At 47.2% G+C, this 27,477-nt stretch overlaps 2 long non-coding RNA genes across 2 annotated transcripts in view; both read left to right on the top strand.

Moving 5' to 3' along the window:
• Window positions 1-756: 756 nt before the first annotated feature.
• Window positions 757-27,477, top strand: part of LOC142869563 (uncharacterized) — a 47,860-nt gene continuing 21,139 nt past the window's right edge. The window contains exon 1 of the long non-coding RNA XR_012918140.1: window positions 757-968. This is a non-coding gene — a long non-coding RNA (uncharacterized LOC142869563). The remainder of the gene's footprint in view (window positions 969-27,477) is intronic.
• LOC142876886 (uncharacterized) lies at window positions 6,501-21,327 on the top strand. The gene is made up of 3 exons (XR_012923737.1): window positions 6,501-6,633; window positions 20,011-20,258; window positions 20,992-21,327. It is a non-coding gene; the product is annotated as an uncharacterized LOC142876886 (long non-coding RNA).

Here is a 27,477-nt window from a genome sequence, read left to right as displayed (position 1 = left end):
GAGCTGGCTTCCAATTCTGTAGACTATGAAATCATTCTAATACAACCAGATAAAAATAATTAGCAGGAAAGGCGAACGCTTGGCTTTGGAGGACTCATTTGCATTGCAAATGTCTTCCCCCTTGATGTCGTGGCCAGTCATCCCTCTGTCCATCTGCGTAATGGTCTCAAGCCCCCAGAACATGTTCACCCCTTCCCATAGGAGCACTGGGACTGCCTGGAGTTGACTTACCTGGACAGTAAGCATGATCTCCTTCTGGAAGTCGCATTGGGTGGGCCTGTGGGTGGGAGGAGGTGATTGGGCACTCAGGGCAATGCAGGGGCTCAGCAGAGAAGACGCATGCTATGGCTGACACATTGTCACCTTCCCAAACTTGTTTCCAAAAAGTATCACATTGCAGAGGGGTTGCTGACAGAGGTGACACAGTCCCAGCTGCAGAAACACCATGTGCTGAACACAGGGGTGTTTTGTTTTTGTTTTTTTACTAAGGTCTAGGGGTTTAGTGAACTCCGTAAGACTGGATGCAAAATTTCTCTTTGTATCTATTTTTCTGGGGGGGGAAAAAAAAAAACAACACATATCTTTCCTCGAATTTTCCAGGTCCATGATTCTCAATATGCAGCACCTTATGCTAGTAACTGCCCAGGGAGACCTTCCCTCAGGAAGTGACTTGACCACCTGCCCACCATGTGGCCCTAGGCAGGGGACTCCCCTCCCTGTGTCAGGCCTGCTTGATCCAACCGCCTGAGAGTAGCAGGGCCCCTCCCCACCTCCGCTTTGGCCTTCCCTCGTTCTTTCCTTCCCTCTCCCTTTTTCCTTCCCATCTTTTCTCTTCCCTCTTCCTGTGCTCCCACTTCCCTTTCCGACTTGCCTCTCCGGCAGTATGGATTTGACATATTAATCATTACAACAACAGCTAAAAATTCCACTGCGCTCCATTAATCCAGGGGAAAATACCATGTCAGCTGGTGAGTGCTGCAGGGTACCCTCATATATTCTTCCTGGGGTCCAGGACAGTGGAAATTTCTCAATGTCTATGAGTAACAAAACAGGAGGCCATATGGAAGTCCACGGCGAGCCCAGGTGGTAGATGGACACAGGGGAGGTGGGAATGTGGGTGGCCTCCGATCCTGGAAGGCATTAGTCACCCATCACGGACCCTAATGGACCTTGGGCTGGACCTAAGGACTCCACTCGGAGAGGCCGAGTTGTAAAATCCTAATAGGGTTGCCAAGACCAGAACAGTGTGACTTTAATAAGGTTAAAGTTTGACATTTTTACAGCTTTCATTATGATAAGATTGTTAGTCACATGCAGAGGAAAGAACTAGACAGGGTCTGTCCAAAATTAGCGGGTCAGATCTCAAGGTATGGTCAGGCATGGCCTCTTGCCAGGCTCCCCAGGGGGTCCGCTGTGCTGTGGGTCCAGCTCTCCAGCTACAATTTCTGCCCTGCAAGTGGAGAAAGCGCGCTCACCCGTCGCTGGCCTCTGGGACAGATAGGGGACATGAACCCAGGCAGCTATTTTCAGACAGAAAGAGCCCTTGGGATAAGCCTGCTTAGAGAGAAGCAAATGCCCCATTGCGTGGCCAAAGGTGTTGCCCTGACCTTGGTCTGTTTGCAGGTCCCCAGCCGCAGGGAGAGCAGGGGAGGCTGTTCCATTCCCAGAGAACTGATGGGGCTCGGTGCTTTAGTTCATACCGTCCGGCCCAGAAATACATATTCTACTGTTCATTTGGATTTGTCCACACTTCAAACACACCATGCTCTGGGAGGCCCTTCCTAATTTTGTCCTCCCTTCCTGGCCTCCGGAAGAATTCATCTGCTCACTTCTCTCTCCCACAGAGTTTAGGCCAAGCAGCACATATCCCAGCATAATGAGTTCTTGAAAAAGTGCTTTTGCTCCACTAGACTGTCAGCTCTCTATGCAAGGTTCACCTGTGCTCTTTCTTTCTTTCTTTCTTTCTTTCTTTCTTTCTTTCTTTCTTTCTTTCTTTCTTTCTTTCTTTCTTTCTTCTCTCTCTCTCTCTCTCTCTCTCTCTCTCTCTCTCTCTCTCTCTCTCTCTCTCTCTCTCTCTTCCTTCCTTCCTTCTTTCCTTCCTTTTTTTTTTTCCTAGAGAAGAGGTCTCACGATGTTGCCTAGGCTGCTTTTGAACTCCTGGGCTCAAGCAACCCTCCTGCCTCAGCCTCCCGAGTGGCAGGGACTACAGTCCTGTGCCACTATGCCCAGCTGTTTTATTTTTCTTTGAATGCTCAGCACATAGTGCAGTGCCTGGCACACAGTAGGTGCCCATAAATATTGAATGAAAGAATGGTTTAGCAGGAGGCCCACCCTTTCCACTGGGAAGGTGGCTTAAACGCCATGTCCTCCAGCATGGGTCATCTTTGCCCATGAAGCAGAAAGTATAATTTCTTACCAGGTTATTAGTTTCTTGAAGGTGGAAGTTGCATCAGTTCATGTAGTTACCCCATCTACCATCATATGTCCACCAGTGTAAATTTTAAATGCATCTGATTTTATTATGATAGGATTCTTGCCTCATCTTTGTCCATTATGTCATAACATTGACTCATATAGAAAGTCTTTACTCAAAATTGGACAATTCGAATCAACATTGATTACATACCTACCCTATGCCAGAGCCGGCACTAGTCCCCTTGGAAATGCAGAGTTAAGGAGTCCCCATCCACAAGGGACAGAGTCTAGTAGCCAAGAGACAGGGCCGAGTGGCAAGTGCTCGTGCAGGCCTGTGTGTGCCGGCTGGGTGCTGCCACAGTGGGGACACAGAGACAAAGTACAGCTCATTTCCTTGAGAAGCTTGTGGTCCAGCTGGGGAGTCAAGTCATTCATTGATAAAAACCCCAGCCACAGTTTGTGCTAGGTGCATAGAGACACCTTTGACTGTGGCCCCCGGCGTCACGGGCCCACAGGTTCATGAGAGCTGGAGGAAGAATACAGTGTGAGGAAGAAGGAGCCCCCAGTGGGAGAAAGGCCCCGCCTTTCCCCAGTGCATGAAGTCCGATGGACTCGAGGGGCCACCTTGCTTGGGTGCAGAGCCGGAGTTTTTCTCTGGGGCTTGATGCTGATCCGAACTGCCAGAGCCACTGTGGGATGGAGCTGACCCTCTGTGGGAGTCCCTGACCCAGGGCTCCTTGGACGAAGGGGTCCAGGCCTGGGCCTGACTCCCTGGGCCTACTTTGGCCCACAGTGGGCCTTGCTTCTGGCATGTGCTCAGCTCAGAACCTGGCCAGAAGCACGCTGGACTCCCCGGGAGGCAGGGGTGGTGGTGAATGAGGTCCCGTAGGTGGGCAGGTCACAGCACGTGAGTGCCACAATGTGATGGCCAGGGACCAGGTAGCAGTTGGGGGCCAGCTAGTGCTGGGGGTGTGGGTGACATTGGAGCTGCCCTTCCATGGTGGTACTCAGGTGTGAGAGGGCAGCCAAAGCCACCAGTGAGGAAAGGCTGTGGATTGTCCCCCCCCTGCTTGACCAAGAGCCTGGACAAAGGGGGAAGTTAGAAAGGGTCCAAGGAGGCGCCTGTCCTGTGAGGAGGCGAATCACACTGACAGTAGTACTAAGTGAGCTGCCCCAACCCTAAGCCTTTCCTACTGAGGAGGAGATATCTTGAGAAGTGCCACTCCTGGCCGCACGTGCCGCTCAGCTAGCCTGGAGAAGCAATTCTCCTTTGCCCCCGGCCACTCCTTACTCATGAATGAGGAGCGTGACTCACATTTGCGGGGAAGGCAGGCGCAGTTAGGTGAGCCCAGTTCAAATGCCAGGCAGCCGCAAATAGCACACTTTCCTATGAATAGCTTCCCCAGCTGTTCCGCGGGAGGCTGAGCCGTGCTCTTATCCAAAGTACGTTAGCGCTGTTCTTATTTATGAGCCGCATCGAGCTGTGGGCCGCCTACCTTTGGCCCCTCAAGGCCAGCCTCGTGTTCTTTGTTCCCTACAGTCTCACTGAAGTGAAATATTAACCGGTGGGGGGACAAAAGGGCCTGGGAGCCTTTGAAGGCAGGGCTGACAAAGAAGGGTACCTGGAGGGGGAGTTGTTCACCGACCTGGAATTTTCCATTCGTCTTGTGCTCACATGACCAGGGCAGCGTTTCCCTCAAGTCCCAACCCAAGATGGCTGCCAGGGAGGCTGGTGCTCGGGGACTGGCGGGAGCACAGCTGTTGACAGCACCACTCGCCTCCTCGGTGGGAGCCTCAGAGGGGCAGTGTGGGGGGAAGGGGGGTGGGGGGCAGTCATCAGGCCTGAGTGCCAGCAGACCAGGGCTGGCCGTGGCTCTGCCTCCACACCCGCCTGAGGAAACTTGAGGAAGCCGCTAGAAACTTGAGGAAGTCTCGGGGCTTCTGTTTCCTTGGCTATCAAATGAGGGGGCTAGAGGAGCACACAGACGTCCCTTGCTGCTCCAACATTCTCTGCGTGGGATGCTGAGACCAACGGCTCCATTCACAGCTGGCTACGCAGCACATTTCCTTGTTACCGATGGGTTTGCCTTGTGCTGCCTTGATGTTCCCTTCCCTTCCCTCCCTCTGCCCCGCTGTGTCCTGCTCTCACTCCCTTTACCGCTCGTCCTTTATCTGTATCTCAGGGCCGAGGCCTTCCAAGCTAGACTACAAGTTGACCGCTTATCTTTTGAATGAAGAGGACCCACCTTGGCCACTTCCTAGTCGTGCGACCTAAGCCAAATTATTGGGTGTCTCTGAGTATCAATGTCTTCATCTATGAAAACGAAACCGTGTTAGGGCTTTTGTAAGCACTACAGTGCCCCATAGATGAAGGCTCCCTAAACATGAGCCATCGTGTGTTTAAAACTTGAAAGTCAGCACACACAAAGAACTCATCCCTCTTCCCAAAGAACCCTCAGTCTCTGTCTCTGTGACTGGGGACACTCTCCTTTTAGATATTGGGGTCTGGGACTTGGCATCCGTTGCCTTTTCTTTACCCTTGTCCTCTGCAGCAAGTGTCTCCACGAGCCTTCCTTTCAGTGCCTCTGGGGTCTGAGAGTCAGGGGCAGAAGCCTGCAGGTCCGGCCCCAGCAGGGGCTCCGCTCTCTGCTGAGATGGGGGTGCTGTCTTTGGGAATCGTCGGAAGTTTGACCTATGCAGACACTTTGCAGGGGTGGGGTAGACGGGTTTCAGTCATGGTTGATTGGCCAGGATTCCCTGAAAGCCGGTGTGGAACCCACTGAAAAGGCCAAATGGACCCGGCTGCACTTTCCTGGACCTGCTGCCGACCTCCTTACTATCCAGAATCTGCCCCGCCACAGATTCATGCTCCCCGTGCTCTGCAGGTTGTGCACAGGGATGTCTTTCAGGGTGGCAGTGGCTTGAAAAGTTACGGGAGGTGGGCACTTCCAGAGATAGTGCATATAATGCTTTGGGGAAAAATTTTAAAATTACTTCCTCTGGAGGATGCAGCTCTGTAGGCACATAGTTTATGAGAAATGTGCGGTGGGTTTCAGCACCCACTCGCCCCTTTGGCTAGGAGCCTTTGTGCGGGGTACAGCCTGCCCAACCTCAGGTGAGACCTTAACTCCCATTCCAGACCCTGGCACTCACCCATTAGAGTCCAAGTCCCATGAGGTCCAGGTCCCTGCCTCTTCATCAGCGAAGCCCCAGTGCCTGGCTAAAGGCCAGGCACAATGGAGATGCTAATTAAATATTGCTAAATGAATGTACGGGTGGATGAACAGTGCCTCCTAGCTAGGGATGTGTGGGGTAATTGGTGCCCAAGAGCTCTGACGGCGATAGAGCAGGGCACATAAGAGCATTTGCTTTGGAATCAGACAAAACTGAGCTTGGATTTTGATCTACCTCTTAATAGCTGCATGATCTTAACTTCTCTGCATCTCATTTCCTCCATCTTCAAAATAAGAGCATGCTAACACATACGCCATTACTGCTGTGGCGAGGATTCCCTGACATGATCTCTGTAAAGCACCTACATCAGTGTTGACCACAGGTTACACCGTAAGTAAGTACGCCTCCCGGAGAGCACTGAGGGTGGCCTTCCCCGGGGCCTCCCGGGTCCCGTTGCTTTAGGGTTCCCAGACCAAGCAGCCTTTCCAGCCATGCTCCGTGTGGCTCTCGGATATGGATTGAGGTGGCTTGCAGTTGCAATGATGCTTGCTCCCGACACCCAACCACACAAACTTACTGGGGCCTCAAAACCCATTAGGCACTGCAGCATTCAGTGCTTCATGTGTTTCCCAGAAGAGGCATAATTGTTGTCAAGAACACAAATATCTCCTATGATTTACTGCTTCCCATTCCTGTACCCCTAGTTGCTCTTTTTCTTGCTCTTTGAGCCCTGCCACCATCATCGGCTGACCTCATGTGATCAGCAAAGGCAAGGAAAACAATGGCCTCTCTACAGGACGTCACCCTCCCGTAGGCTCCGGGCCACAGATCCCACGTGCTGGACTGGAGAACGGCCGTCCCCAGCTTCTGAGGAGGCTCATTTGAGAAATGCAACACACGCACACGCTCTCCGGTGCGGTGTCTGTTTTTGAAGCCCACAGCAGCCGTCTGGCCAAGAGGGCAGCCAGCTGGTCATCCTTCGGCGGTTGCCAGCGGGAATTGGTGAAAGGCGCTGCTGGATACATTCAGGCTAGAAGGGAAAACGTAGGGGAGGATTTTTCTACCAGTTGTTGGCAAATGTCCTTGGGGACCTAAAGATTATCTTGACTTTTTTAAGCCTTAAACTGTGCTGTTTCAAAACACTAATGCTGGCCCATGATAATTAATCCAGCAATCAAGTGACTTTGCAGGGGTGAGCGGGTGAGGGGGTAGTAGGGTGTGGCAGAGGGGGGTGTTCATGGAATAATGGGATGGACACAAGACTGAGCATTAAAACACTTCAGTTTAATCTCTGCTTTGCCGTGATTGGCCATGTGATTGATCCATGTGACTTAATGTACCAAGGCCTCTGTTTGTCTGTCTGTCTCATGGGAGCAGGACAGGCGCATGTGGGAATTATCAGAGGTCATGGATTTGAGTGTGTGCACAGGGCACAGTGGGTGGGAAGCCACTGCCCCAGCAGTCAGCCAGGGCAGGCAGCCAGCTGGTGTTCTGGTTCTACAACCTCTTTGCAGGGCCTAGGGGACACTTTTGAGGGAACAAAACAAGAAAAGATCTGCAGAGGATTTGGAGCCTTATTCCATGGGGGAGCTATCTTCTTGATGATTCAGCCAGGGAGCTTGTGCTCTCCTGCCCAAATGACAGGATTTCATGGCAAGCATTAAAAAGCTTCTTCCGTTATAAAGCAAGTCAGTCCTGGTGGAAGGAAGGGGAGGAGGGAGACAGAGCGGGCTGGGGAGAGCGCTGTGCAGAATGCTCGAGCTGCTGCAGGAAGATGGGAGGAGACCCAGGCGAGCAGAGTGAGCCCTACATATTGGCAACTCAGCCCTGGTGATAGCCTTGGTCAAGCTCTTGCAGAGGGAGTCCGAGTAACCCCTGACACTTGGCCTCATGGCCTAATCACCTCCTAAAGGTCCCACCACTCAACACTGTCGCACTGAGGATTGTTTCCAACACATGAATTTTGGGGGCACGTTCAAATTTCATGGGGGCACATAGTAACTCCAAAGTGACTTACCCTTTATTAGGTTGCGATGGGGTGGGGTAATGCCATTAGTGATTCCAAGTAATCCTCTGATCCTTTCTTTGTTAGAGAAAACTAAGTATACACAGTACATTTCATCCCTGGTGAGGGCAGTCTGCAACCCTCAGGAATATGCATGCTGGGTAAAGCAAGTGCAATATTGGGAAGATGTGCTACATGATTTTATACATTGAAATATTGACCTAGGATTAATTGTTTGCAAATGGTTTCATTTGTATAAGTTCAGCTTCCTACCTTCTCATCAACCAGATATGGAAAACTAGGAGCATTCATTCATTCTTGCATTCAACAAATGTTTATCAAGCTCCTATTGTGTGCAGGCATTTGCTTGGCATAGGGAATACAGAGGTGAATGATATAGGCCCTGACCTAGAAGTGCTCAAAGCCTGATGAAAGAGACATTTGAGGGACAGTGGGGGTGATAAGGATGATGTTAGGGGATTTTCACAGGACATTGCAGTGCGCAGGGGTGGAATATCTGGCATGCTCCCAATGCAGGGGGACGTGTGGGCACTAGAATGTAGCTAAGAGAGGAGAGGAGGAAAATGTTTCAAACAGAGGCAACTAGACGTGTACAGCAATGACTCCCTACTGCCCTCAGTGCACCAAGGGGTGATAGGGCCATGTCCTCAGCACACTCCCAACAGACCATTCCAAGTAAATCGAGAATCTATGTAAAAGCAATTGGCCTAGTATGCAAGTACAGCTTCCTGGCAAGGGCTGCTCAGTCCCAGCTGCTGAACGCCCCTTGTGGGTGCATAAGTAACACCCTGACTTTCCTGCCTGCAGCATTTCTCACTCTGTCTGTAGTTGCTGCATCCTCATCTGTGTCCCCCGTTAGGTTGTCAGTTCATGATGCAGAGATGAGCCTCTCTTGTCCACTGATGTAGCCCCAGAATCCAGCCCAGCATGTGGTTCACAGTAAGTGCTCAATAGAATATTTATTCAATGAATGAATAAATAAATAAATGGAGGTAAAAGCAATAAGTTCAAGGATTCACAAATCAGCACCTAGATTCACTTATATTCCTTTTACATTCTTTTAATATTACCTAATGAGTGGATTCTGGATATAACCAGTGTCTAATAAATAATTTTAATGAATTATGATCCATCAACTGGGAAAACTAGATGCATAGCCTAGGCCTTATCTAAGAACTGGGTGACGTCTCTTCTTCCCTCTCCTACCAACAGGGTCCATCTGGAAAATCATTACTTGTGGGATGAACCCATGAGATTAATAGCTGTATTCTTCACAACATGATAAATTGCCACTGCCTTTGATGTTTAGCTTTCAAAATAAAACTTAGAGGAATTAAAAACTATATTATATAATCATGGATAACATCAATACAGTAATCAAAGGATAGTTTAAAAATATCCTACTTAAATATTTCCTGCCTATTCCAAACAGTTATGTTAAGTAATAGACACTTTAATGAAACAATGTATTATTCTATTAATCTACAATATTCAAGGCCTATAGGTTTTATAAGACAACAGTCTAGAAATGTATAACCTTAAGCCAGAGGTGATGAAGAATCACCTCTGTAAATCTATTTACCTTTTATAAGTTTCTGAGGAAGTTACTCATTCTCTCTGAGCATTTTTTCACTTGTAAAATAGAAGAAGTAATGCCTAGCCTACTTACTTCACCAGAGTTGTAGTGAAGATCAAATGACACAAAGAAGTGAAGGTGTTTTGTGAACCACAAAGTGCTATGCAAATATGAAGAATTATTATTGTTATTAACTGAGTCATCATATTCTTACAAAAAAGAAGACATGAATAGTAATCATACAGGATGCAAAATTGCCAGATTTCTGGGTACATGGGTGGCAGTGAAAATGTCCTTCTACATCCCCTTCCCCTCCACCAACCCAGACCTAAAGACTAAAGAGCTGGGAAATGGGAGAGCCTTCTGGAAGCTGAGCTTAGCCACCTGCCATAGGAAACCAAGACAATGTAAATATTCGACTGAAGGGTTTGGAAACACTCAACACTGTGATCAAGTTGGTCTTGCTGTAATCTCAGGAAGACAGGCCTGAATGTCATTGCAAATTAGAAAGCAGGAAGCCAGTGGCTTCTATTTTGCTGTACCATGACAACTGTGGCAACTGTGATGTGATACTGGGCCTCCAATCGTGTGCTATAGGGAAGCCACACCAAAATTACCTGCAGGTTGTATATGGGGGAGTGAGGGGTGTTAGAGTGCACAACCCTGGGCCCCACTCCCCAGAACCACTGGTGACGAGGGTGGGGAATCTGAACTTTAATACATACCCCAGGCTCCAGAACAACTACTTTTTAGACTCTGCCTGGTAACAATCCACTTAGGGGCATCGCTTCCTCTTAAGGCTGACAGAACTTTGGAAATATTTCAGAAGAGGAAATAAATGATTTAGGGAAAGAAGGACTTGTTTATAAAGAAAAATTAAATATGTATAGAGTTGACTGTATGAATTCATGACTATAGTTTATAAATATTTGAAAAGAACAAATTCAAATGGTAGACTGTAGATGTTTTATTCAGGTACCAGACAGCATACGTAGGAGTAATGAAATGACAAAAGCAAAGAGAACTGGGGCCAGTTATCAAGGAAAACATCCTGATAGTTTAAAAAAATGTTCTAGAATCATTTCACATGGGTAAGTGAACCAAAATATCAGTCCATTCAGTGGAAAAAACCAGTTGGGCAGCATTTGAAAAAAAACAATCAATTGAGTGGTTACATTCTCTCTCTCTCTTTTTAACTGTTGTTTTGATGTCTGAAGTTTTGTTATCCTAAGTACTAGGAATCAAAACGATTCTTCATAAATAAAAATGTGGCTCATGAAAAATGTTTAGGGTAGGAAGTACCTGCTGGTCCTGGCTGAGATCTAGTTGAGGAGAAGACCCCCGATGTTAGCATAAAACTGCCTCGAGCACCATTCTCTTGCCTTGGATCCTACCCTGGGAATGGTGCGAGCACCAAAGAAACTGACGTTCATCGAGAGCTATGTGCCAAGCCCTGTCTCGTTTAATTTGCCCGGCCTTGTCAAGTATGTGTTATTACTTCCATTTCATGGATGAGGAAAGTCAGGGTGAAAGAGTACAAGCTACTAGGAAATGAAAAACCTGGAATTTGAACCCTCATCTATATGACTCCAAAGTCCCTGTTTTTTCTTCTCAAGTGAGTATGGGTGCAAAGTGCTGTGGTCATCATTGGGATTTTCTTTCTGTATGTGCAGATTGGCGAGGTGAGCTAGCAAGTAATAACTCATACCGATGATCAAACTCTCTCCAAGCAACCTTCATGCTGGGAAGCTCTGTGGGAAATTATTGTATTGTTCTCATTTCAGATCCCACCATTGTCTACAAGAACTTAATGCTTTTTAATGCGAGTAAGGACGGAGTTAATGAGGTGGCTAGTGGAAGGGGATGCTATCTGGGCAATCTTTCAAGCTGAGATCCAGAAGTCCTGATAATGGAAATATGTCCCTTCCCTCTACCTCTCTATCCCCTTTGCTCTTCACCATCATCTTCTTCTTCCTCCACTGCCAACCCATCCCCATCATCTCAGCCACCACCACTACCATCACCATGACCACTTTCACCATCACTGCCATTATCACCAACACCACTGTCATTCCTGTCACCACCATCACCACCATCTTTACCATCATCCCTGTTACCATGACTACCACCACCTTCTGGCCCCATCACTTTGTTATGGGAAAGAATTGAGAATCGTGTATTTAGTGTTGTTCATCAACCTTATTTCCATCCCAAAGAACACTCTGTGCTAGATAGTTCTTTTTATTTTTTTTTTTTTTTTTTTGTTTCTTTTAACAGAAGGAAAACACATGTATAGATAGTTCTTTTTATATCAGCCACACTTTGGAGAGCATAAACTGGATTGATTACGCCAACATAGAAACAAAAACAGAGCCATAATTCCTCACTCCAACCTTTGCAAAACACAACCATGTACCAAATCGTTGATGCTTCAGAAATCCTTTAAACTGAAAGCAGACATAAAACAGACATAGAGGGAGCTCAGCTTTCTTCATGCACCCTTGGGACAGCCTCTGAAGTTACAGAGTCACCAGGTTAGAAGAAAGAAAGAAAGCAAGAAGCTTCTGATAAACCCCAGACATCAGGGGCTGATTGGTGTCTCTCACTTCTGGCCCTGGTGGGAGTTCAGAGACAGTATCTAATAGGCGGCTAGGAATCTGCCTCACACACAAACACAGGACGGATACGGAAGGCTTTAGCCCCACGGGGAGATCTCAGACTCAAGAATCTGCTGACGTAAATAAGGGGAGAGGCTCGGTAGCAAGTCAGAACACTTGTTTTTGGAAGCTGAAAACCGACTTCGGCAACAATGGTCCTCCATGGCTCCCTAATTGCGCCCTTGCTGGGGAGGCTTGGGGAGCCCTCCTGGGGCCTCCAGGGCTTGTAACCAGCTCTGCTTGGGTAAGTGCACTGTGCAAATAAGCCCTCAGGGGCCTACAGACAGGTAAACAGCTCTGCAGCTGACATTCAGACACAAACTTGGGATGAAACAGCCAATTTCAGATCCACGAGTCCAGAGGGGGGCAGGGGCTGAACTTGCGCTGGAGAAACAGGGCCCGGAGAAGGGGTCCAGGGTGATTCATTAGTGGACTTCCCAGCAAGCAGTTGGAAAGAAGGAAGGCAGATGAGGCGAACAGGTGTGAAACCAGCTCTGAGCGGCTTGAAAGGGAATGCACGATCAATAGACGCTCTGGGATTGCTCCAGTCAAGACAAGTGTTGCTGACGAAGTAAAAGGAGAGCGAAAGGGAAAGAGATTGGGCAGGGAGAGAGAAGGAAAGGAGGTACAGGGCAAGGTTCAGTACAGAGCCAAGCGAGTCGAGTGCTTTTCAAGGAATTTATTGTTGCCAGGGGCGAGGGGCAAAGTTCTTTGTTTTCCCTGTTCAAAATTACAATTCAAAATTAAGTTTCTAGTGATGGTTTCACGACGTCATTGATACACTTAATACTGCTGAATGAGACACTTAGAAATGGTTAAGATGGTAGATTTTATATGTATTTTACCAACATGAAAGATATTAGGGAAAAAATTAAGTAGGATTAGGGAAAGATCCCAAGGTGCTGGGGCATTTTAATCAATTTTTTAAAAATTCAAGATAAAGCCTTACTGGGAACATGCATCTGCAAACACTTGGCCAGAACTGAAGGCATGTCTCCCCCTTTTGACATTTTTTTAGACGACTAACCAAGCCAGAGGGGGGAAGTGTTTTAAATATCATTGGTGGGAGTTTCTCTTTTCAATGGATTGTCCTGGCTTTCTGTCTTGACTTCCCCTTCTAGGCATGGTTGGCAGGACACTTGCCCCTGTGTCTTCCCCCAAGTGTCCCTGACGCCTTCAATCCTGCAAGAAATAACATTTAGTTGTGTTCTCCCCACAGTGTGCTTTCCTTCAAAGGAGGGCTTTTTCCTTCCGGGATGGGATCCCAACTAGGGTTCCTAGTGTCACTATAAAAAGAGATACTGACTTCTAAGTGCCCTCCAAAAATTCTCTTTTTCTAGGTTGGCAGCCTTCCTGTCCCCCATTCTATTTCCTTTTCTCACCAGCCCAGTCCACAGGGGAAAGAGCAGCAGGCTTATCTGAGTCTGTTTTTAAAAAATGGGAGTGGTAGATCAGGCACTGTGGCTTACGCCTGTAATCCTAGCATTCTGGGGGGCTGAGGTGGGAGGATCGTTTGAGCTCAGAAGTTCGACACTAGCCTGAGCAAGAGTGAGATCTATCTCTACCAAAATTAGAAAGAAGTTAATTGGAAAGATAAAAATATATAGAAAAAGTTAGCCGGGCATGGTGGCACATGCCTGTAGTGCTAGCTACTTGGGAGGCTGAAGCAGAAGGGTCGCTTGAGCCCAGGAGTTTGAGGTTGCTGTGAGCGAGGCTGATGCCAGGGCACTCACTCTAGCCTGGGCAACAAAGTGAGACTCTGTCTCAAAAAAAAAAAAAAAAAAAAAAAAAAATGGGAGTGGCCGTAGTGAGGATGACTGAGACAAAAAAGAGGCTCAGAAAGAATCTGCAGTGATCATTTAGCATGTTGCCTGTTGTACAAAGGAATTATTATTTTTTTTCCTATTTTAAAACTTTATGATAATCTGTTATTTTACACAAAATAGGCACATCACAGAGGTTGACAATAAGATGGGCTTCTAAAATGCAAAATCCGTTTTTCCATTGACTTTATGAGAGACCACAGATATGTTCTCACAGGGAAAGAAAATTCCCCAATAATTGGAGATGAAAATGTGTCATTAGAAGAGGTTAAGTAAAGTCAATTAGATGGAAAACACGACAATCTATTATTCTAGCAAGATTCTACCTGCCTGGAATCAAATGATGGGGTACAGGCTGATGCAGTAAAAAGAGTACAAGGTTTGGAGTTAAGCAGATTTGCACCCCAGCTCTGCTTCTAACAGGTATTATAATGTCAGGTAAAATAAAGCCTGAGCTTCAGTGTCTATACCTATGAAAAGACAATTATACCTATTTTGTAGGATTATTATGAGTCTTAAATGAGACAGTGTTCTGAAGTGCTTCGTATACAGTGGGTGCTCATAAACAGTGGCTACTCTTACCTAACAGCTCTCCTTGCTTTAGAGGTAAGAACTAACTCACTCATGTTAGGGGCTCACTGTGTGCTGCTCACTGGCCACAGACCTCTACATACCAACAATGACTACTATTTCCTGAGTGCATGACACGTGACAGTAAGGAGCTTTGTGACTTCACTGATAATCCTTAGAGCAACAGCTCTGCACAGCATCATTCTCCCTACTGGGCAGATGAGGAAACAGAGGCTCAGGTTTTCATAGGACACCCTCACAACACATGAGTCATTCCAGATTTCTCTTCGGCTGGTCAACCAGTTACGCTCTCCGGTCATGGGGATTACTTGCAAATCTTAGCTTTAGAGTTATCAGATTTAGCAAATAAAAAAATAGGATGCCCAGTTAAATTTGAATTTTAGATAAATAAGAGATAACATTTTAGTGTATCTCATGCAATATTTGGGACATACTTACATTAAAAAGATAATTCATCATTCCTGTACTTCATTGAGCTACCCTATTTGAATTCCACTCACAGCATTCACCTTGTTCCATTAGAAATGATCACATCTGGCAGCACTGGGTGGGTGCTATCCCATTTCCTGACCAATGATGCTTCCCCTGCAGTCTATGCTCCTTGCACCTTCTCTAACTCAGAGGCATCCGGTATTCACCAGGATGGATGTGAGATAGCAATAGGTGCGTTTTTCCTGAAAATGAGAATCTGTGCATTTATTACTGCTTAGCTCTATACATATTTTATTTGCTCCTGCTAATTAATTAAAACCCTCAATTTCATCATGTTCTGATTGGCAAGTGTTGGAAGTGTTTGATTTTACAACAGCTCCAGTTCTCTTTTAATTAGATATTCAACTTGATTGGATGCTGCTCAATAGTTTCAAGATATTTGTTTTCTGCTTGATGAGAATGGCAAAGGACCATTTGTGCAAAAAAGAGCCCATTGGTTGTCTTTATTTTCAGCGATGCCTTTGCTCTTACCGTTCCTTCTTAATGTCACAAATGTTGGCTCCCCAGCAAGTTAAATATCAGCCCTGAATCGAAGCTGGTCTGATGAGCCCCCTTCTGCATTCAGAGTGCCTGTAGAGACACCGAAGGTGGGAGAGCAGAGGACAGAGGAGGGCAGGGCAGTGAGGAAACGAGGCCACACGTCAGGCGATCATATTTGAACCTGCCAGTGGTGAAGGAGGGGCCTGGCTATCTGGGGCTGTGGGAGGCTGGGGTGTGGGGAGGGGATGTGGCCAGGGATGGGCCATGGGGAATCCTACCCCAGTTCGCTCCTTCCTGAGACCCTCATGGTCCCAGATGCTCCCATTTCTTTCTTCCCCGAAAAAAAAGAGAGAGAGAGAGAGAGAGAAAGGGATCTCTATATCCAAGCCCCTGCCAAGCCATGCACTTAGGCAGAGCAAATCCTTTGCATTCACGAAGCTTAGATACCCAGACCTTGGTAAATTCTCAAAATGGCAAAGACATCTATAGAACATCATTTCTGTCGGGTCTCCTGTTCCCTTTATATTTTCTCATACCTCAAGGATCTACCCTTTCAGATTTCACACAATTTCTAGATAGATATTTGTCGAAATTCACAAACTGCTTTTTCTGAGGTTTTGCACAGAGCTCATGGTAGACACATTCATGGCACAGATCTGAGTCACTGCCAATTGGATGTTCTACCTTTGATTTGTTTAAGACTCCTATTTTGAGGAATGAATGATTATTATTATTATTATTTTTTTAGATCTCTTTGCTTCCATCACCAGTACCGGCAGTTGTCATACTTATGGCATCCATTTTCCATAAAGACATGTGAGTTTTTGTCATTCACAAGTTTCTCCTGAATGACAGCAAATAGAGGATAATAAACATATGATGTGATGCAGATGCCAAGCAGCTGGTGTGGCTCAGTTGCTGACAAGCCCAGTGCCCATGAACTCGTTTCTGAACAGTACACATGACTCAGATTTATGCCTCAGCAAAATTAGAAAGCACTATCATTTATAGATCTTCAGACAAACCAGCTAATATTGAACACAGGAATGCCAAAGAGCATGGACATGGAATTGCTTTGTGCAGTCCTGTCTCCCTGACTTGACTGGAACTGCCCATTTACCAAAGGAGCTGATGCAGTCATTCTCCGGAGTTATGCAGAAAAAAAGTAGGAGACTTAAGGCTGTGGTGAGGTAACAACACCAATCCTGCTACCATTTACCAAGCACTTATTGTACCTCAAGTGCTTCACCATAGTAAAGCACTTGTACCTCAAGTGCTTTCCTTGGCATAGTGGGTAGGCCAAACTGCCTGGGTTTGAATCCTGATTCTACCATTTCCTAACTGAATGACCTTGGAAATTTTACTTCATCTGTTTGTGACTCAGTGTTCCCATCACAAATAAAGATATGATTAGCGCCTACCTCACAAGGTTGTTATGAGGATTAAAGGAGCTAACATTTGTCAAGTGTGTAGAACAGAGCCTGGCCTATGGTAGGCACTCAATGTCTGGATTTCATATATATAATATATATAAATACATATGAAATAAATATATACATGCATATATATTCTCATACACATATGCATATGTGTATATATGAGAATGTATACATGTATGACCTCTGGTTTGTAGCTGTTCAGCTGTCAAGGGAAGACTCTTTCAGTGGGTTAGCTGTAGACAAAGGCGGGAGGGATCTGATGGGGTATCTCTCTCTTGCAGGGGCCTGAGCAGCTCTGTATTGCCAAGTAGACAACAGTCATGGGCTTAGCTTGGGAGGCCTAAGAAAAATCAGACCCTCAGTGGAGTAAGTGATCTTCAGTAACCATAGAGGGCTTGGCTAAAGTTCATTTTCCATTGAGGACAATTAGCAGTGCCTGGGCCAGGGTTGTCACCCAGAGGCCAGCGGGTCGGAGTCCCTGGGTCTGTTTGAGACTTGATGTTCCTGAGACTCTGACGTGCAACATTTCTAACATGGAACAGGGGGAGACACAGCAGGGCCAGAGGGTGGCTGCTCGAAGGCCAAGGGAGCCCCTGGCCCTGAGAGGGGTCTGGAAGAGAAGAGGTGTGACGACAGAGGCAGGGAGCAGCTGCCATCAGGGATGCCCTGAAGTTTTCACTGCAGAGCTAAGATTCCAGTTAGCTCCTGATCTTAGAGCCTCTGGGTCTGAAGGGCCAAGACTGTGCTCCAACACCTCAGTGCACAGGTCTCTTTGCAAAAGGACCCGAGGGCTGGCTCTTCTCTGCCTTTTGGGCAGGGGGATGAGGGGAGCTGAGCTGTGGGGGTGGAGAAGCTGCCTTCACTGGGAGAATAAGGAGTTTCATGAGTTGAGCTAAGATCTTGTAAGAATCCCAAAAGACTAGAATTGGGGGATTTGCCAAATCAAAGGAGCCAGTGCAGATAAAGGACCCTGGGTATGAAATCAGGAATCTGAGAACCAGGAGAGGAGAGCAAACCCCAAGTGGGCTGAGGGTCAAGAGACAGTTTCCTCTTCCAGGCTGGTATGACTCCCCGGAGGGTCAGCTGAGCTCTCTGCAGAGAGAGCCCGTAATCAGCCTGAGATCAACCCATGGCCCAGCCACTGAAAGGACGAGAATGGTTACCTGGGCCTCACATCCCAACTGTAGCTATCAAAACCCTCAAGCCAGGTCTGGGTGCCCCAAAGTCTATTGTACTAAAGGAAGGGGATATTGTTTTACTGACTTCTCCAGACTACTTCAAATGCAGCCCCACTTTATGGTCAACCTTCCTTCCCTTGATTTTCTCCTGAGGGTCAGGTTATTCCTTCTTGCCCAGAGCCACCCTCATCTGTCCTGGTTTTCTTTTCTTTTCTTTTCTTTTCTTTTCTTTTCTTTTCTTTTCTTTTCTTTTCTTTTCTTTTCTTTTCTTTTCTTTTCTTTTCTTTTCTTTTCTTTTCTTTTCTTTCTTTCTTTTCTTTTCCTTCCTTCCTTCCTTCCTTCCTTCCTTCCTTTCTTTCTTTCTTTCTTTCTTTCTTTCTTTCTTTCTTTCTTTCTTTCTTTCTTTCTTTCTTTCTTTCTTTCTTTCTTTCTTTCTTTCTTTCTTTCTTTCTTTTTCTTTCGACAGTGTCTCACTCTCTTGCCTAGGCTAGAGTGCCGTGGCATCTGCTTAGCTCACAGCAACCTCAAACTCCTGGGCTCAAGCAATCCTCCTGCCTCAGCTTCCCAGGTAGCTGGAACTACAGGCATGTGCCACCATGCTCAGCTAATTTTTTTCTATTTTTAGTTGTTTTGGCTAATTTATTTCTATTTGTGGTAGAGACCGGGTCTCCTTCTTGCTCAGGCTGGTCTTGAACTCCTGAGCTCAAATAGTCCTCCTGCCTTGGCCTCCCAGAGTGCTAGGATTACAGGAGTGAGCCACTGTGCCTGGCCTGTCCTGATTTTCTTAACTTTTGCCTTAGGATTCCTTTGAAAAGCCACCTTTCTTTTGAATAAATCACATGATTATTTTAAAATCATTGTTACTTTAACTAACCTTTAAAGCAAGCGTACCTTTTAAATGAACTTTGGTATGGACCGACTAAAAAAAATTTTATTTTTGAATGATATAAATACATATAACATATATATCATTTTAACCACTTTAAGTGTACAGTTCAGAGGTGTTAAGTACATTCACATTGTTGTGCAGCCATCACCATCATCTATTCCAGAACGTTCTCATTTTCCCAAACTGAAACTCTGTACTCATTCAACAAACTCCCCTTCCTCCCCCACCCCAGCCCCAACACCCACCTCTCTATTTTCTGCCTCTACGTGTCTGACTACTCCAGGTACTGCCTGTGAGTGGGATCACGCGGTAATTGCCCTTTCGTGTCTGGCTTGTTTCACTCGGCACCATGTCCTCAAGCTTCTTCTATGCTGTGACATGCACCAGAATTTCCTTCCTTCGTAAGGCTGAACAGCATCCCATCGTGTGCGTCTACCGTGCTTTGATTATCCATTCACTTGTTGACAGTCATGTGGGTTGCTTCCACCTCTTGGCAGTTGTGAAGGTGCTGCTGTGAACACCGGGGTGCAGATGAGGAAGGGGAGCTTTAAAAGCTCCTCCTCCTCCCCGGGTCTCCATCACACTGGCAGAGGAGCTGCCGCTGGCAGGCCATGTTCCAGGGGCAGGGGTAGTTTCTTCACACCCTTTCTCATCAGCAACATGCTGAAATCCTCCCTGACTAGCTGATTCTCCTTGGCCTTTGGGCAAAGCAACCCAAGCCACCCTGGGTCGGACCTGGAGTCCGAAGGGAGAGGAGGAGCACCCAGAAGGTGGGGCTCCCTTGCTGCCTGCGTGAGTTGGAATGTGACCCTAAAACCATTTCAAAACCATTGTTACTTTAAGTAACCTTTAAAGCAAGTGTACCTTTTAAATGACCTTTGGTATCGACCGACGACTAAAAAAATTTTATTTTGAATGGGATAAATACCTATAACATATAATTTACCATTTAAACCAATTTAAGTGTACAGTTCAGTGGTGTGCTGTAAAAGCAATGTGAAAGCAATACCATTGACCTGGCAATAGCAGAGGTAACATTTGTCCTCTGAGTTGTCCATGGACAGAGGCTTATTTTGAAGCGCGCCTACCCTGTGTTCCTGATGCTTCTGTTCTCAGTGGGGACTTGACGCTCCCGGCTGCACTTACGGCCTGAAAGCATCGAGGGAGGCTTCCATTGCAGACTGTGGGGAGGGACAGAGGGGCCTGCTGGGGATACCCCCGAGACATGCGTACCCCACTGCTGCAGGCGCTTTGGTCTTTATTCTTTCAGGAGCATGCGGGGTGACCTCCAAGGGCTGTCCTGTTGTCAAGCCGTTGCTGAGAAGAGATAAGGTTCCCTTCCCAACAGAGGGTTGAGATTCCACCGGCCCTGCCCCAGCTGCACCCTGGATGCCATCGGCTCAAGAGCCAGCGGCGGACGGAGCCGACAGAAGACACACAGCTGCGAAGCATTTGTTGTGGAAACAGAGCCACAGATGGAGATGCAGTCCGGCCGGCCGGGCTGTTCTCTTCGCAAGGGTGAGGGCAGGGTGGGATCGGGGACATGTTTGTAGTTTGTGCTGTAGTAGGTAAGCTAAGCCCTGGGCAGCCGCGGGCCAGTTCCCTGACTTTATTTTTGGGTGTGAACACACTGGCTGAGAGGGATGCCTGGCATCTCCCTGGAGGGCCCTTCTTCTGGGCCCGGGGTCTGGAGGCCCCGTCCCCAACTCCCACTGGGGTGCTGCGACACATCTGGCACAGATGCTTGCCCTACCAACTCTCCTCAGTTACCTCTGCTCCTTCCCATTATTAATATTACCATTGCTATTAATCATCTCCCAACTCAGAGACACATCATGAAGGTCTATGGACTCCAGGCAGCCCTGGACGGGGGTGGTTTAGAAATTCTCCTGTATTCCAGGTGTCTGCACTTCGGGGCCCATCTCAGCCTGCCATTGTATGAATCTGTGATGCTCCCTCAGGGGGCGTCCCTGGACACTGGCAACAAGCGTGGTCGTGGGACCACACTTCTGGTGGGAGCAGCAGCAGGTGGGAGGAGGAGAGACTGGTATTAAGAGAGATCTGAACTACAGCCCCTGTGCAGGGGAATTTGGCAATATCTAGCAAAACTTACATGTGGATGGGTCCTTGACTCAGCCATCTCACATCTAGGAATCTATCCTAAAGACATCTTGGCACGAATATAAAAAGATGATGCTCAAAGTTGTGCATTGAATTGTCGACTGGAAATTAATCAAATGCTCATCAACAGGGAGATGGCCGATGGCTGAATAAGCGATGGTATATCAACATTACGGAGTATCGTGCAGCTGTGAAAAGGAGTGAGGAATAATTCCGTATGCTGCTCTGCATTTGTCTCCAGGCTATATTAACTCAAGTTGGAAGAAAAACGTATATAGTATTTTATCTTTTATGTAAGAAAAGGGGATGAAATGTTTACACATATTTGGTTGTTTTCTGATAAAATTTACATAAAAGATTTACTGCTGGGGGAGGGAGTGAACAGGACAGAGGTGAATTGATTATCAAGGTAATAAAGCCTAAGCCTCAGGGCCCCTTACCCATAAAGACCTTTTTCAAGGTCCTAAGAAGAGCCCTTGTGACTTTGTATCCTTTTTCTTAAAGAAGCATCATAATTTACATAGTGTTCCTTCTTCAGTTACCTTCAATTAAGCCTCACCTGCAGGAGGTACCTAAAAAGTGTTTGTTGAATGAATGTGTGAAATGCAATATGCTGATGAAAAATCAGCCCCACTGCAGTCTCACTTTTTGATCCTGGCTCTAATGGCTGGAACAAGCCACTTCCTCTTCCTGTACCCCCTGCCCAGCTTCTGAATATTTGAACACAGAGTATACTATTCTCTGGCAGTCCCAACAACTATTCCCCGGGATAAATTATTGTGGGGCTCCTTTCCATCCTGATACTTCCCTCTGAGCTTGCTCCAGTTTTTCTAGAACTGGTAAGGAAGGCACAAGTAAAATGGGACCATGGCTTCAGAATACAAATACACAAGGATATTATCTGAGAAGACTAACACCTTGATTTATATCATCAAAGTTCATTTCAACATACCCATTTTCTCTTATTCATTCATTTATTCATTAATTCAACATGCTTTTTGTTGTTGTTGTTTTTTGAGACAGAGTCTCGCTTTATTGCCCAGGCTAGAGTGAGTGCCGTGGCATCAGCCTAGCTCACAGCAACCTCAAACTCCTGGGCTCAAGTGATCCTCCTGCCTCAGCCTCCTGAGTAGCTGGGACTACAGGCATGCGCCACCAGGCCCGGCTAATTAATTTTCTATATATTTTTAGTTGGCCAATAAATTTCTTTCTATTTATAGTAGAGACAGGGTCTCACTCTTGCTCAGGCTGGTTTGGAACTCCTGACCTTGAGCAATCCGCCTGCCTCGGCCTCCCAGAGTGCTAGGATTACTGGCGTGAGCCACCACGCCAGCCTGGTTGTTTTTGTTTTTTTTCTTTGAGACAGAGTTTCATTCTGTTTCCCTTGCTAGAGTGCCATGGTGTCAGCCTAGCTCATAACAACCTCAAACTCCTGGGCTCCAGCGATCCTCCTGCCTCAGCCTCCCAGGTAGCTGGGACTACAGGCATGTGCCAGCATGCCCGGCTAATTTTTTCTATTTTTGGTAGAGACAGGGGTCTCACTCTTGCTCATGCTGGTCTCGAACTCCTGAGCTCAAATGACCCACCCACCTCAGCCTCCCAGAGTGTTAGGATTACAGGCATGAGCCACGGCACCTGGCCCCAACATGCTTTCTGTACCTGTTACCTGCTGGGCACCAGGCCAGGTCCTGAGCATACAAAATTGAATAAAGCTCATCCCCATCTGAACTTAGTATGCACTTTAGAAAAACCTAAAACACTGGAGAAACTGAATGAAAACAATGTTTTGAGATATTGGCACTGGTACTTAGGCACATTATTTAATCTCTCTGAGCTTCAGGTTCTTACTTCCAACAAATCCCTGAAAGGCTGGTGTGCAGATCGATGATATATTAATAACAGTTGAAAGGTGCTTATTCCAATGGCTGGAATGTGGCAGGGGCTCAACTAGTCCGTGTTCTTTTCTCCTGAAAGACGCACAGCGGGGCTGTTGGAACAGGTGTGGGGGTCGTGGGTTAATCCTGGGGGAGCGGTTGGGGGTTGGGAAGTCTGGAGTGCGGGGGGCAGCGAGCGTGGGGGTGCAGCTGGAAGTGAGGGCTGCCAGGGGTGTGTCTGTGTGTTGAGGTTGGGCGGGAGGGTATGAGGCCGGGCAGAACCTTCACCATTTGGCTGAGATGGGGCCTTGTTCTGTGAGCAGTAAACAAGGATTGTTTGTTCGGACTAAAATAACCAGCTTCTGGAGTTTGGAGTTTGTTTGTTTGTTTGTTTGTGTTCCCATGGCTCCAGGAACTAACTTTATTTCTGTTTGATTGAGCATGAGTGAGAGAGGAAACACCAGGCCATCTATGTGATTGCTGGTGCGTGGCCATATCAGCATGGCTCTGGGTGTTCTTCTGAGACAGCCCCGGCGAGCTGGCGTCCACACTGGGGTTGGGGCCAAAGAAGGAGCCTCTCCGAGCTCTGCTGCAGGAGCGCTAGGGAGGGCTGAAGTGGGCTCCTTGGTCAGTGGTCAGCGTGGGGAGGAAGGAGTCGGGTAGCACTGGAGACTCTACTCTGGAGCAGGCCGGGTGGGCTGCTCTGGGGAGGGAGGGGGCCGGAGTGGGAGAGGGACAGGGAGAGCACCTGCTCCTTCCCCCTGAGGGCACAGCTCTGCCCAGCGCTCAGTTCCACAGGAAGAATATCTCAGGGGAAGTTTCTGCCTCGGTTTCTTCCTAACCAGCCCTCTCCACCTCATCCTTCCCTTCCCCACACGCCGACTCCTGCAGCTTAGAATCTCGGCTTGAGCATCTGGTCCTGCCCTGTCTGGACCTGGTGCTTTGGTCTAGGCCTACTAGTTTCATTTCTGACTATATTAAAGTCTCAGCCCTCTGGAATTGCCTAAGTTTCACCCCCAAACCAGGCCTGCTCGTTCTCATGTCTAGCCTGGGCCCCAGAGAAGCACGGCAGGGCCTAGACTCTGGCCTTGTTCGGGGTGGGATACTAGACATCTCCATGCACCTCTGCTTCTGCTGCCTGACCTCCCTTCACGTCCCCACCCCTTCCAAAGCCCTCTCCTGCCCCCTTCCTCCTTCCCTTTCTCTTCTGTCTCCCTCCTTCCCTTCTTTCTCCCTCTCTTCCCTTCCTCCCCTCAGTACCTACTATGCTGTCTGCCCACACTGAGGCCTGGGCCTAAACAAGCAGCAAAGAGAGTGAGCTCAGTGGCCTTGACTGAGACCTGGCTCCTCTGTGGGGGCAGTGGCTGCCCTTGGGCAGTCTGGGCCAGAGGTCACAGCAGAGCCCTGTGGAATCTCAGGAATCTGCCGCAGAGCGAGTCTGTCCTGAGGGAAGAGATGCTTCTCTGCCCTGAAAGCACTCAGTGGAGCCTCCCCGTCTGCACAGCCACCGTCATTCCTCCCACTCCTAGGTGGGAGAAAACCATTGCTCTCTCCTCCTCTTCTGTTCCTCTCTCTCCCACCACCACAATCACGCCAGGGGAGGGATCTAAATTCAGCTCAGCTCAAAACAACTTGAAAGAGAGATAGATGCAGGCTGCCCAGAAACCAGTCCTCTTCCACTGGCCATAGCCTTGGCACTGGGTGGGCCGGACAGACAATGTTTGCACAGTTAATGGGCTCTCAGTCTCGAGGCCACCACTGCAGGGGCAGGAGGGGCCAAGTCACATGACAGTGCAAGCCCCAGCGTGTGGATTTCAGTCTCCATTGATCCATCCCTTTACCCACTTGTGAAGTGTGGGAAGTTTTAGATCAAGACAGACAGGTTGAGATGAGGGTTAAATGCTGAGCAGAGTTAGCAGCTGCTTGATAAATGTGGCTCCTGGAATAATATTCATGTTTATCGCTGGCTGCCAGGGTAGTGCTGGGCTATGGCATCACTTAAGGGACTGGAACCTATAATCTTGAAACTCTGGTTTTCCTCCACTGCTACCCTGGCAAGGGTCCCAGGAAGAGGGTAAGAAAAGGAGAGGAGAGATTTTCCGATTCTATTCTTTTTTTTTTTTTTTGAAACAGAGTCTCACTCTGCCACCCAGCCAGAGTACAGTGGCATCATCATAGCTCACAGCAATCTCAAACTCCTGGGCTCAAGCAACTCCCTTGTCTCAGCCTCCCAAGTAGCTGGGACTACAGGCAAGTGTCACAATGCCCAGCTTATTTTTCTATTTTAAGTAGAGACGTGGTCTCACTCTTGCTCAGTCTGGTCTCGAACTCCTGAGCTCCAGCATTGTCGGATTCTATTCCTTATGGTCTAGGAAAGTTACACTGTTCAGAATTAGCCAATCTCCTGCCTTTGTTCTCAAAACCAATACCAACCCTGAAGACAATTTAGTTCTGCCCCTCCCTGTGTGACTTTGGGAAAATTACTTCCCTGTCTGACTCTTTCCTTCTTTATCTGTAAAATTCCCATCTTGTAAGAATGTTATGCGGATTACAGGGGTGAATGTCTACAAAGAGATTAGCACAGAGCTAGTCTGGCACAGACCACGTGCTCAATACATAGTTATGATAATTATAATTAATTGTCATTTTGGGGAACTAGAAGTCTCAAGAGATAAGAAATAGTCAATTCTCAAAAAAAGAGGAAAAGAAAAACGAGTGTCTTAATGTATGTTACCCCTACTCTAGATTTGTAGTCTTTGGTCTATAAATTCACTGTGTTTAAATCTCCCTTGCACTGATTTCTGTTTTCTGGGAAAGGATTTCACAGTGTTTAAGACTCTAGACCATCTTGTCAGAGTAGATATTAAGACTCCCACTTTTTAAAAGTCTAGTCAAGTGAAGCAGAGGGAGTGAGAAGTGACAAATCTGTGACTGGTTGTGCTCAATTAGTTGTAAACACCACTGCACTCGGACCAGCTAATGCTCCCATTTCAAAGATGAGAAAACTGAGGTTCACAAAAGTGAAGGGATTTACATAAGGCTTTATGTTTGGTTTGTAGAGAGCCAGGACCCAAGTCCAGGTCTCCCCTGCAGACCCAGCCAGTCCCCCGTCTCTGCTGGTGCCTCGTGGCTGCTCCTCGCACTGTCCCCTGGGAGGCTGCCATGTTCCCTGACTCACAGCAGCCCCATCTTTCAAAGGCTCCACTTTGGTTCTACTTTGTGATTAGACTAAGACTAACGTCTTGGGAACCTCAAAACTGACAAGTAAGTCCCAGACATTATGATTATGAAACATCACAGAGTCCCACTGGGAATCATTGTATTATGTCATCAGGCTGCTCCTATTTGTATAGCAGAGAGACTGTCGACTGCTGGGCATTTCTATGTCTCTTGACAAAATTCCTGATGCTGCTATATATCTCACTCCTTCCTCTTTTGCCCTTCTTGTTCCTCGCTCTATTCTGTTCCTAGGTAGAGCAAAAGAAGCCCCCAAATTGACAGGATCCCCATTGAATAAAAGGTGGACTAAATTACTCACAGCAGGGCTCAGAACGGAACCGATTTTTTCTGCAGACTAAACCTCCTGCCTAGGAGATCCCTTGGGGGTTGTTAGCTAAACCCATAAGATGCAGGCTTTGCAAAGTGATGTGGCATGTTGACAATGTGAAAGATCAATGCTTGGCCTAAGTTCAGTGGAGAGAGGCAGAGCTGGGAATGCTGAGAGCCAGTCCTGCCCTGCTAAGGACAGAGCCCATGGCAGAGCCTCAGGTGAGCATCTGTGGGGGGCAGAGGTGCAGAAGTGGAGTAGGCCAGGAGGAGGCTTTGCAGAGCCTGTGTGGGGCCAGCATTTCGCCTTTAGCCAATCGTTCACCAGATCCATCAGCCTTCCTTTACCAGAAAGTTCTTGAGTGTTTCCTCAACGCTGGGCAACCATTCCTCCGTCTGAATTCCAACAGCACTTCACTTGCAGCTCATGTAAAGCGCTTATCTCGTTCTTTCTGATATGACAGTCAGCTTTTTTATACTCTTTCAGTAGATTTTACATTTCTTTAGATAAGAAACTGTGTCTCAATCATCTCAGGCCTTTGAGACTTGCAAGAGTAAGTGCCCGGTATGCATTTGTTAAATAAATGAATTAATGAATCAATGAATCAGCCAATTGCTCAATAAACATTTATGGACTACATGCTATAATAGGGTCTTGGCAGAATAATCCCTTTTCTGGGCTGGAAGCTCCTTAACAGAGGTCACCTGATGAAGTGACTGTCTTTCTTTGTTACTTGATTGTCCCTTAAAGTAGTTAAAATTTTAAGCATAAATGTGGAACTGAATGGTACAAAGTGATTATGATTTGGTATGCTGGATTAGGTGCCTATGCCACGGTTGAAGTGTAAGAGGCTAATTTTCTTTTAGCTAAATGTTTTTGAAAGTTCAAGGAGTTACTTGTGCATGGGCAGCCCAGTCCCCGAATGACTGATCAAAATGATACCCAGCCAGTCCCGTAAGAGACAGCGAATGTGGCTGTTTTTTGGGATAGGCTGAAGCTTTAGACATCTTTCTACTTGGTGTGGGATACTTAGCTTGAACTCATCTTTGGAAGTTCTGTTTTTCCCCCACTTGGAAGGATCTGATTTTCTTGGGTGAGACTCAAAAGCTATCACAATAAACCCTAAAGACACCTCCAGCTTGTACCATGCCCTGAATAAGAAGCCCTATCCTTTAATATACCTTTCTTTCGTGTG

The sequence above is a fragment of the Microcebus murinus genome, chromosome 2 (genome assembly GCF_040939455.1).
Source record: "Microcebus murinus isolate Inina chromosome 2, M.murinus_Inina_mat1.0, whole genome shotgun sequence".
In the NCBI taxonomy this organism is placed as follows: domain Eukaryota; kingdom Metazoa; phylum Chordata; class Mammalia; order Primates; family Cheirogaleidae; genus Microcebus; species Microcebus murinus.
Note: the sequence above shows the minus strand (reverse complement) of the source record. Positions and strands in the feature narration are given on the sequence as shown.